The 12677-nt window shown below is 38.4% G+C and overlaps 1 protein-coding gene across 6 annotated transcripts in view; it reads left to right on the plus strand.

Moving 5' to 3' along the window:
- Positions 1-12677, plus strand: part of AGPAT3 (1-acylglycerol-3-phosphate O-acyltransferase 3) — an 80097-nt gene that overhangs the window by 19629 nt on the left and 47791 nt on the right. For 2 of the 6 annotated variants that reach the window (XM_088144718.1, XM_025165497.2), the window contains exons 2-3: positions 4964-5024; positions 5715-5824. The exons of 1 other annotated variant lie outside the window; for it this stretch is intronic. The gene's annotated coding sequence lies outside the window, so the exon portion shown is untranslated. Of the gene's footprint in view, positions 1-4963; positions 5025-5714; positions 5825-8595; positions 8668-12677 lie in introns of those variants that run through there. 3 more of the 6 variants (XM_088144717.1, XM_007426339.4, XM_088144721.1) reach the window with 3 other exon arrangements.

The following is a 12677-nucleotide window of genomic DNA, read 5'->3' on the forward strand; positions in this document are numbered from 1 at the left end:
ACATTGAACCTTATGGGAAAATTTACCTCGACCTGCGACCAACTCGACTTGCGATCAGAGTCACGGAACGGATTAAGTTCGTAAGTAGAGGTACCACTGTATATGGTTGATGCTATCAAGTATTAGAGTTGTATACAAACTCAGTTCTTAAGGTATGTTTCTAACAAACTTTTCCAGGAACAAAATGCTATGATGAAAAAGAAGAGAAAGACACATTTTTCATGGCAAAAGCACTATTGGAAAGCTGAAAGAACAAATCTATAAGTCTCATCTAAGTATTTAAAAGTCTTTAGTATACATTCCCATTTCCTATGAATTAGTTACGTTTTGTAAAATATAGGGACATAGCCATAGGTTTTCATAATGACTCTGTGATAAAAGCAAAAATGTGAGTGATGTAGAATTTTAACATGAATTCCACTTTGCATGATGTGAAATAGTGGCCAAGTTCACATATAACACTAACCAGTATAGTATAGCTCTTATAGTTAGTATAGCTAGCATAGCATCATACCAAGCCATACATAGTATATGAATCTATATCATATCAATGGCATATAAAAGTTAGCTGAAGTTCCTCTAAAATGCCAATTTTATGACTCTGCAGTACTGGGCATTTGCTTTGCCTAGTCTAAACACATGGCAATAAAAATACTTGAGTACTTCAGCCTGAAAAATCACCACTCTATCTTAATTTAAGATAGCTTAATGTAATTCCATTGATATAGCAAAATAAAATTATAGATACATATCAATGGCATATAAAAATATGTTCTGCATATATTTTACAGAGCTCTTCAAATATTAGATTACTATACACTGAGAAGTGGAAAAAACATGATAGAAGAAGGCAGAGGTAAAAAGAGGTAAACCACGTCCATATTGTTGCCAAGAAAACTATGTGTGTATTAATGTGTGTATAATTTTGGGCAGCCTTTATGCAAAGGCTGTGCTTCATGCAGCTCAGCATTTTTGTATAGTGACATTCTCTGTTAAATCAGTCTCTTATTTCTGTTATATTGATGGCAGTTCTTGCTTACACCTGATCCTTGTGTAACTAGTGCAAGGTAGAGTTTCTTACACATTGTTACGTAAAATGTCAGCTTTTAATGATCAGAGTTATATAGATATGGCTTTTAAAAGATGCTGAAACATTGATACAAAATAGATTAAATTAATTATATATAATCTATGAAACATTATTTCTATTATATTATAGTCTTTTGCAAATCCTGTATTCCATTATATTTTCATCAGGATAGTACAAAAGCCAGGTAGCACCTTTTTTGAGTTAATCTGTGGCTTGTACTTCAGTCTCTGTACAGATCAGAGCTATTTCACCTGCAATGTACACTTAACAAAAGTGTGACTTTTAAAAAAATGGTATCAATTATGTAATGTGTACTTTTGTTCTCAGATCCACCTCCACGAGCACAGATGACAAATGAGCAGATTGGTTAGGCGCTGAGTGCTGGGCAGAAGTGCTTGCATGCCGGAACCAGCCTATTATTTGCCTGTTTGTATGGTGGGTTGTGATGGGGCCCTTTGACTTGGGGGAGGTTGGGAGAGCGTCAGCATGATGGATGTTGTAATTAGGAAGAAGATAGGCAATAACATCATTGTGGTGATGGGGATGGGGAGATATGGCAGGAGACAGAGGGCAGGCCACTCTTGGGGAAGCCCCAGTGTTTACTACTGATGCTGTGTTTTAGCCCCCTGTGTTCAACCCCAAGACCTGGCCATCTGAACTTTGGTGAGCCTGGGTTTAGCCTGCCACTGCTAAATGCCAGATCAATCTGTAAGAAGGTCTCCCTCATCTGTGATGTAGGGAGCTCATTTGTTGGCACAGGGTCAAGTATCATCAGTATGCTGATGATACCCAGTTATATATCTCTGGGCTATCCAAGTGTTGTTGTTGAAGTGCTTTCCCAGTTCCTGAAAGCTGTGCAAGCTTGCAAGGTGGGGTAGAACAAGTTTTGACTCAACCCTGACAAGATTGAGTGCCTGTGGGTTTAGGGCTCCCTGTATCAAGTGATCTCCCATCAATAACTGTGGATGGGATAACCCCTCCTCCCCTAGCAGAATTGCTATGCAGTCTGGGGTCCTCCTAGACTCACAGCTCCAGTTCAAGGAGCAGATGGCTGCTGTGGCCAGGGCAGTCTTTGCACAAATACATTCTGTGTGCCAGTTGTGCCCATTCCTAGATTGGGAAGCTCTGCTCATGGTCACTCATGCCTTAGTCACTTCCCAGTTGAACTATTACACTATACAAGGAGCTGCTGTTGAAGAGCACTCAGAAGTTTTAACTGATCCAGGATTCAGAGGAACATGCATGTAACACCATTGCTACATGAACTGTATTGGCTCCCAGTAGAGCTCCAGTTGCAATTTCAAAAAAGTTTTAAAAAGCTTTAAAAAAAAGTTTAATTTTTTTTTTAAGTTAAAAAAAAAAGTTCAAAGTGCTGGTTGTCACCTTTAAAGTCCTCCATACCATGGAGCCAGGTTACTTGTGAGGCTGCTTATCTGTGGTGGTTTCTGCACATCCCAAGAGATCTGGCAGAATAGGCATCATCTCAGTGAAGCAATGCCACCTGGGGGGTCCTGGGAAGCATGCCCACTCTGTATTGGTGCCTGTTTTATGGAACAATCTCCCCCCTGAGATTTGGACAGCTTTGACTCTGTTGGCCTTCTGAAAGGCCATGAACACCTGGCTTTTCCCCAGGCATTGGGGCCAGGATGTTAATGGAGCCTGATGTGTATAGGTTTGTTGTGCTGGTAAGGAGATTTTTAAAGTGCTCTCAACTTGGTTCATTTTAATTGATTTTGATTGGAGATTGTGTTTTTATTTTCTCTTTGCTGCCCAGAATTCCACTGGCTAGATAGGTGGTCAAAGAAATTTGTTTAGTTTGCTTGTTTATTTGTTTGTTGATATGATTTGTTCAAGTATTGGTTTGGAATGTTGTGTCAACCCAAGTTATTGTGATTTGTAAACAGTAATTTGTGGCTTAGCTCAGTGAGTGAACCTAACCTAAGTCTCTTGTTCCCAACTATTATGTCCACAAGCATATTTCTTTTCATCCCTTTTCTGTCCTGGGCTTTATATTCAGTGACCTTTACTGATGAGTCCACCTTCATTTCCTGTCTATAATACCACTTCTTATCCTCTCTCCTTTTTAGTCTGCATTTACCTATTTCTTGGCTTCCTGTATTAAGTCTATGTAAGCTGTAGCATGGTCTCCAGCTGAACATCAACATTCTTCTGAGCCACCTATTCTGAGCACCATAGAAAAAGTTGGGTTTGCAAAGAATCTGTGGGTTTATTATGTACCATCTTTGAGACCTTAGTTCTTACCAATAAATCAGCCAGGGTACTAATCTCAAGTTTATATCAGCTTTCCGTTTAGTACAGCTGTGCATTTTACTAATAGAATATAAGAATTAATGGAAGGGGTTTTTTTGCATCAGAAGCATTCAAACACTGAAAGAACTAGAATGGGAGAGGATAGTCTTTTATTATTATGCAAAAATATTTGGATATTTTGATGAATATGTCCTTACTAGTACCAGTCCAATTGATTTTCTATCGTTCTGTTTTTCTCCCATGCTCTTGGCTAATAGACCAGTGTTTCTCAACTTCTTCAACTTTAAGATGGGTGGACTTCAACTCCCAGAATTCCTCAGCCAGCATGGATCAGTGATGCTCATGGTGTTGAAACAAATAAGTTCCAGAACTGAAAAATTTTGTGATTTGTTTTTTAAAAGCTGTCACCTTTTAGTTTTTTTTTTAATTTAGCGTTTATTGCATCAGAGTCACTATGCTAACCTGAGGTGATAACTTCAGTTTAGTTAAACATGTGTTTTGGAGGGACTGTGATTATGATAAAGGTTCAACTCTGGAAACGGGTGGGGTTTTTTTTTGGTAGTCTCTTGAAAATTAGTTGTTTGTTTGCAATGAAATTAAAATTTCTACTCAAGTGATGCTGTTTCACATTCATTCCATTAATTCGTTCAAATGTATTTGTTTACTGTTCCAAGTAGTATTTCAAAGCTATTTCTGGGTAAGTGCTAGAATTCCCTGAAGGTATGCATGGAGATGCTACTTTTCATCCCCAAAGGACCCTGAATAGCATGGGTCCTTCTTAGAAATATTAGTTTCCATATGAAGCTACTGTCTCCACTCCCACATTGATAGTTGGGCAGGATCCTGTTTCAGGTGTATATTGCTGTGGAAAATCTGTTAATCCCATATGTCTTTTCTAAGGTAAGCAGGATGGCTTTATTTTCTGTAAGCATTTTCAGCTTCTATTGTGCAGGTGACAAATCAGTTCTTGTGGGCTGTTTCGCCACGTATCTTAATGGCTGGCTGTGATTGAAATGGGTTGCATAGGGACTCACTGTTGGAGCAGCTGTTTGTTGTACCTAGACCACAAGATAGTGACTTTTAATTTGGAATGCAAAGCAACCTAAGAACTGCTAGAATCAGAAACCTAGAAGCCGTCTAATACAAGGCAAGGCCAGGGGCTTGGAGTAAAGGGGAAAGGAGCAGTTGAAGATAAAGCCAGAGGAGTTGGGGAGATGTTGAGTGATAAGGGACTTGCGTTTTTAGACCCAAATTTGCTGTGGTTAGTTTGGCTTTGAGGTAGCCGGGAAAGTCTCACTTCTGGCTTCTGAGGCTGAAGATATAAAGGGAGGTGTGTCCAGGGAGCGATGGGAAAAAAACTTCAAGGAATAACTTACTGGGTTATCCTCACAGTCAGATTCAGATATTAAGGATCTTGGCAATGGTTCTGCTACACTTTTTCACAAGGTGGCTGACTTGGAAGGCTGCTATAAGTAAACTCATCTTTTACTTCTACCAGCCATTTCTGATACAGTCTCTTATTTCTTCTATTAAAAATTAACTGACTTAAAACACAAGGCAGATTTTAATATCTAATCGTCCTTATCTTGATTCTTCCTCCAGATTTCATTGATGATCTCAGGAGCTTAAGACTGAACTATTCCTTCTCTTTGGGATCTCATTGGTAAGATGAAGTGCCAAATTCATATTTTTTTGTTGTTGTTGCTTTTCTGAGCTTGCCTGCAACTACCTGACAAATTAGCTCTCTTACAGAGCTGCTACTGAAATTTTATTCTGTGTGGTTGATCTTTTTCTCCTTCCTTCAGCTTTCTGCAAGTCTGTTGCCATTTCCTATCTTTCAGCCCTGAGTTTATTCTTTGTCTTCTGCTCTGGGTTATTTCAGCACTCCCTCCCTGATCTCAGCCAAAAAAGATTAATGGCAATAACAGCTTGGTTCAACATTTTTCCAAACCAAAACCAAATAAACCACATTGTAGCTTATTTGCTGATGGTCTTTTGTCCCTGAGGTTCTTTCAGGGAAAAAAACCTAACTAGTCTATTTTGGATTAATATTTCTCACTAACTATTGGCTCATCCTGGGCAGAAAGAAGTTTATAGTCTTCATATTCCAACGGAGCTTTACTTGTAGTAGGTTTAGAAAACCTGTGGCATTCTTGGTGTTGCTGAACTACAGTTCTCAGCTGCATTGGTTGGGTGTTGAAGCTCAGCAACAGGCTGCCCTACCTTAACTTTAGCATGTGTATCATTTCTGGTTTTGCCCCGGACCTTTTTTCCCCTTGGTCCTACTTTCTTCTTTGCACTTGTATCCTGATTGCTTTTTTGATCACTACTCCTAGTGTCTGATTTTTTCCAGATTGCTGGCATTCATCCCACCCTGACATCATATTAAAATAATCTGGCCTGACTCCTGAAGTCAGAATGTATAAGCATTTGCTACTGCCAAACAACCAATAGAAGAACCAGGTAAAGATTGAGAGAATGGATTGGTTGGCAACAAAGAAAATGCAGCCACAGAGTACAACTTGTCCTCCAACTGCCTATCTATCTGGAAATAAACCATTTATTGTGAATCTGTGGAGGTCTTTTTCTTTCCCAGTTGGGAGGACCATGGACAGGAGCAAAGGAGGATGTCTTTTTCACAGTCCTTTAATTCTGTGAGCTTGGAAAGACACTGAGAAATGCCTTGTGCTCTTGCTATCATAGCTGCAGTGATGGGTAGGGGAAAAAGTTTGTCTGTACAGTATTTACATGAGTAAGAAAAGAGTCTTGAAAAAAAGGAATGCTACACAGGCCCTTAGAAATCTCTTCCCAGTCCTAGAAAACATGGAGAATTAAACTGGTAACATGCACTTCTATTGAAATAAGTACCACAGACTTCTCCAGGATTGCAATCCGATGTTTCACAATCCACCTGGATTGCATCCAGTGTGAGTCCATGACCAATTGGCCAACTTGTCCTACAGAGCATGATGATCATGCTTCAAGTTCTATTACCTTTATTTATATTGCAGTCTTTGCAGTTAACAGCCATCTAATAGTAGGGATTTTTTTTTTCTCGCTAGATCTCTCCAGCTGCCATTAAAGAGATGGGGTTGAAAACTGATTTTTAAATATTCATTTGCAAGACTGATGATGATTGCATATGCATTCAATTTTTAGTTCTAATTTTTTTTTTATTTTCAGCAACTAATAGAAATGCAAACTTGGTTATGAGGGCAATATTTTCTCAGAACAGCTAAACTTCCAAACTATATTTTGAACTGTGATAATAAATAATGCTTTTTAAAGTTTTACCCATATAAATTCACCAATAGTTACTGTGAAGATTTTCATTTTAATCTGGACTGCAGTTGTTTTGATTATGAAAAAACAGAAACACTTTGATAGATGAAAAACCACTACTAATTTTAATAGGCTTGTAGGTTTCTTTTTTTGAATTATCTTTAATACAAGGATGTATAGAAGCACAGAAGGATACACCATTTTTATGTGAGAGAATGTAGATTGTTACTTCTAGGATGAATAATACACTTTAAAAAAATTAATGCCAAGTTCATAGTGTTGGCATAGATACCAAACTTAAATATCCTTTGCTTATCTGATTTGGAAAGGTACATAATAAATTTTCCAGGAATGAGGGCCAAAGAGGATTCAAAGGCACTCATCCTCATAAGGCTATAGGGAAAAAACCAGTCAATATTGCTTATAGAGGTTGTTGTTTTTTTTCTTTTAAATAATTAAATTGAACAAAGACTGATCCTTAGAATGTCTTTTCCAAGCTAATGTTTTCCAGATGTGCTGGATAGAGATACCATTATCCCAGCATGCCAGTGGATATGCTGGTTAGGGATAATAGGAGTCGTAATCTAACATCTGGGAGAGCGTATAATTGTGAGACTCACTTTGGATGATCATATACAGACAGGAATCTTGAAAAAGAAAACCTGGTTTATAATCTAGCTTTTATTGAGACTCACAGTCTCCTGGTTTCTAGCCTGGACCCTTAAGTACTAGATCAAAGTGGCTCTAGATAAGCGCAAACTGTTGTTTTTAATTACTGTTTTTCTTCAGCCAGTGGTGGTAAACTCAGCTTCACTTGGCATTGGCATTGTTTGGCAAAGCTAATCGATTTTCCACAAATTCTCTTCTGGCTCATGATGTTGGTTCATATATGGTAGATTTTCTTATTGCTTTCCAGAACATTTCTGTAATACTCTCTCACTGTTTATGCACTTTTAAGCATTTGCCTTTCAGTACTGCTTTCTGGACGGTGCATGACACTTGTGTACTATGCAGTATGATGCTGGGTTTGTATTAGCAATATTAGTGTATTAACTCAGATCATTATGACACCATCACTGTTCTAATCAGGAAAAAACCTGATGGGAAAATCAACAGGATACTCTTGCTTTCAATTTAGGCTTTTACATTTGGTGTCATACTTACCAAGAAAATGAGTTTGTTTCTCTTACGGTTGCAATGTTCTCCTTTCAGATATTTTTCTAACATTTGATGTATTATGACAGCAGCTATAGTCCTCCCCAAAGATTATTCAGAAAACAAATACAGGGATTGTAGTTATATTCATTGGTCACTTACTGGGGAAACAGCAGGATAATTAAACTTTTATTCTGATGAGCTTGTATCATACCAAGATAAGAAAATATGCATCAGTATCCCTTTAAATAATGAAATGTCATACAGTCTTGGTAAATATGATGGATATTCACTATGAGCTATTCACTTATATATACAGTATTTCTATTAGCTAGTCAGTTCTCTTTTTTCCTGATGGATCAGTGGTCAATTAATAGATCATGCATGTGTTTAATGTTAATATTCTTGCTTATATAGCAGTCTAGCATATGCATGCTCCCCAATATATACCATCTTATGTTTATCATAGGTTACTCTGTAGACCAGTGTTTCTCAATCTTGACAACTTTAAGATGCGTGGACTTCAACTCCCAGAATGCTGGCTGGCGAATTGTGGGAATTGAAGTTCACATATCTCCCTCTAAGTTGCCACGGTTGAGAAAAACTGCTGTAGACCATTCGCAATGCAGCAAGCATCAGATAGAAATAAAGGAAGGAGAAGGCAATCAATTTGAACAGATAGCTTTCAGATTCAAAAGAAGGCCTTTGAACATATTAAATACATCAAGGTGTGGAATGCCCTTAGAAAAATGGAAATCTCATAACATTTTATTGTTCTCATACAAATCTATACACAGGACAGAAAGCCACAGCCCAGATGGAACATGATGAAACAGACTGGCCCTAGGTCAGCAAAGGAGTGAGACAAGGTGGTATATTTACACCTTATTTATTCAATCTGTATGCTAAATATATATTAAAGGTTGGATTGGAAAAAAATGAGAATAATATTAAAATTGGAGGAAGAAACATCACTAACTGGTGCTATGCTGTAACACTACTTTGAGAGCTAAAAATGATTTGCTGGCTCTAATAATGAAAGTCAAGGAAGGTAATGTAAGTAAAATTAAATATAAAGAAGAATATTAGACAACAGGTACAGCAACCAGCCTTAGAATTGACAATGAAGATATGATTTATTCATTTATTTACTTATTATGCTGCCCGACTCCCAACACTCTGGGTGGTTCACCTGTAAAAACATTTAAAAAAGAAAAAAATACAATAATAGAATAAAGGAATAAAAGATAGCAAAGATGACAAAGATGACAAAAACCAGACAAGAATGAAAAAGAAACAAACTCACACAATCCAAAGGGGGCCTCACTCTTACAAAAGACCCTTCGAAACACCAGCGGGGTGGGGGCCATCTGGATTTTGGAGGGAACTTCATTCCAGAAGGCAGGTGCTGCTACAGAGAAGGTGCATTTCCAGAGTCCCAATAGATGACATTGTTTAATTGAAGGAACCTGGATCGCACCAACCCTGCCAGGTCGAATCAGTCAGGCAGTTACTATGGAAGATTGGTGGTCCCTCAAGTAAGCAGGCTGTATGCCATATAGGGCTTTACTGGTAACGTCCAGCACCTTGAATTACATCTAGAAGCAAACTGGCAACTGGTGCAGCTTGCAAAGCAGAGGTGTTACTTGGGCATACTGAGGCATGCCCATCACTGCCTGCACAACTGCATTCTGGACCAATGGAAGCTTCTGGGTCGTCTTCAAGGGCAGCCCTATCATTTCAGTAGTCAAGCTATGAGGTGACCAGGCTGTGAGTGACTGAGGGGCCTTCCAATCTAGGAAAGGATGCAACTGGTACACAAGATGAAGCTATATAAAGGCCTTCCTGGCCACAGCTGCCATTTGCTTATTGAACAGGATCCAGGAAGATACCCCCCCACACACACACACACAGATTGTGCACCATTTTTGAATGTGGAAGTGTAACCCCATCCAAGGTCAGACAGAGATTGAACATCCCCAGATCTGGATGGCCTAAACAACCACAGCCACTTAGTTTTGGTAGGATCAACTTAGAGACAGATCCTCCCCATCCAAACTTGCACAGTCTCCAAGCACTGGGGCAGAACCTTAATAGTCTCCCTTGGCCAGCCTGAGGTCAAGATATATGATTGGGTATTATCTGCATACTGATGATAACGATTCCCACATTGAAGTGGTGATAACTTCTGTCTTTTAGGATCAACTATCAACAGTAAAGGAACCAGAAGTCAATAAATAAATTACAATCTATTGCTTTGTAAGGCAGCAATGAAAGCCACGGAAAATATATTTAGATGCCATGACACATCTGGACCCATGATCAGAATCATGCAGGCAACAGTTGTCCCATTGCATTCTATGGAAACAAAAGTTGGACATTAAGGAATCTAGTTAGAAAGGATATCAATGATGTTGATGTTGGAGAAGATAGCCAAGAAAACAAAAAAATGTATCAAAGACCAAATCAATCTAAAGTTCTCATTTGAGGCCCAAATTATCAGGCTGAAATTATCATATTTGGGACATAGTATTTGAAGACCTATCTCTCTTGAGAAGTCTATAATGCTGGAAACGGTGCATGGAAAGAGAAGAGGATGATCAGTTAATGGACTTGATTACCATGGTGATGGGTTAACTGTTGGGAAGTGCCAGGTTGGGGACAGTTCATCCTGGAGAAGTCTATTTTAAACAATTTTGGACAGCCATTTGTCTGGGTTGGTCTGAGGATTCCTGCCCTGGGCAAGTAATTGAAGTAGAAGACCTCCAATGTCCCTTCCGTCCCTATGATTCTGTATTTCTGTTCTTTATATAAAGACACAAAGCTCTTTTCTCAGGACCATACTCCATGAATCTGATGAAGCAAGTTTTAATCCATGAAAGCTTATGGTATAATATGTTAGTTACTGTCATGGGTTCTTTGGATGAATCCTTTTCTAAAGATGAGGAGGGGAAAAGGTTCACAGAACCACCCTCAACTCTTCAATGCTGGAGTCTGACCCCAATTGGCACATGGCCTACAAGCTGGTGAGAGCATCAACCACTGCACTAAAATGCAAAGGATGCCAGATTGCTAGGAAGAAATGCCTTGGGTGAAAAAAACTTAGTTGGAAATAAGTTATTACTGTACTTATTTTAGCTCAACCTCTGCAAATAGCTATGAGTAATGCCAACAGTCCTTGTGTGGGGCCAGAAACTTCCAGTATTTAAGTGTCTGCCTGATAACTTCTTTTACAGTTGTAATTTCTAGAAATCCTGACCCTTGTGTAGACCTGACCCAACTTGCTGTGTTGTCTAGACTTCAGTTGCTAGTATTACTCTTTTTGTCTGGAGCCCTGGACTAGATCTTGAAAATGATTTTGCCTCCTGATTTTACAGGTTTTTGACCTGGTTTGTTTGACTATTCTTAGCGTATCATTTGAGATTGTGTGCACCCCATTTACTCTTTAAACTGCCCCCAGGCTCTTTATTGATTTTTGCTGCTGTTGAGCAAGTGAAGATCCTTCCTTAATATGTCTAAATGGATAGGTCACTAACAAGGAAAGTAAGGTAATAAATTAGAACGTATGTGAGGACAGGGAAATGACCAGTTAGCATTTTAAAAGAATTTTTAAGGAATAAAGTGCCCTTGTGTGTGCAAAAACATGTAACATTGAACTATATAAGAAAATGAGAAATGGACATATGTTTATTAGTGTACATCCCAGATTGCCTCCACATGCATGTGTATGCACAGATGCTTTGCTTTGCTGGCCATCCCAATGGCAGTATCATCTGTGCATGCACAAAGCACACAGTCTTTCAGAGGGTGTGGCTGCTTGAGTGCTTTGAGGATGGTGGCTATGTACCAAGATACAGTACATAGTTTTGGACTAAAGTAGTCAACAGAATATAGAAGATGCCCCCAGTCAGTTGCTGGTACACTTTTTGGAGTGTGGAAAAGTTTCTATGGTGTGTGAAATAGTTGAAGTGGCTAAGCAGTATATCAGTGAATGTATGGTTGTTAAACAGATTGTTTGCCCCTTTGAAATCCTGTTAAATCTTCACATAGAGAATGAAGTTATGAAATTGAATGATTAATAGTATCTCATTAATATATAATTGTGAGAAACATTGCTTTGGATAGTTTGCTTTGCACAAATAATATTTAAAATTTTAGAATAAACTTGGTTTAAGTAACCAAGGTAGTACATAAGAATTCTGATATTTTCATTTTTTAAAAAAAGAATAAATCTGTCCTGCAATCTCAGCAGTGCTATCTGTTTCCCATGGAAGTATTAACAGAGGAAAAACACAATCACAAATAGATCTCTAGGGAACTATTATAAAAATAAATGTTGTAGTAGAGACCTGTTGCTGCATCTTGATCTGAGTCTACATGATCCTGGTTTAATTAACTCAGAATATCCTTGTCCCTTGGTCCTATCCATGCAATTATATATTCAGGACAGAACACCTGTTCTACCATCATATTTTCACCAAGAGCCTAGGAAACCCCTTTTGTTGACATGATTATGAAGCAATGGCAATGTGTTTAATGGTAAATCTGCTTGGACTACACATGGTCATTAGATAAATAAATATATAACAGCAGTGGGAAATCTGTGGCCCACCAAGTTGCTGAACTAAAACTCCCAACATTGCTCACCATTGGCCAAGCTGGTTAGAGCTGTGAGGATTTTATTCAGTGGCATCTGAAGGACCACTGACCCTTCACCTCATGGTTTATTCTGACAGGAACAACCTGTTGCACTGGTGTTTTAAGAAAAGTCTTTTATTGAGAAATCATCCTCTTTTGTTCAGAAAACTTTACATGGAGGTCAAGCACCATTTATCATTTTTATTGTGTTATTTCTATTACTGCTTTTATCTGATAAAAT

The sequence above is a fragment of the Python bivittatus genome, unplaced genomic scaffold, assembly GCF_059951505.1.
Source record: "Python bivittatus isolate LINGU-HERP-01145 unplaced genomic scaffold, Pbiv_v1 ctg000350_np1212, whole genome shotgun sequence".
Lineage (NCBI taxonomy): Eukaryota > Metazoa > Chordata > Lepidosauria > Squamata > Pythonidae > Python > Python bivittatus.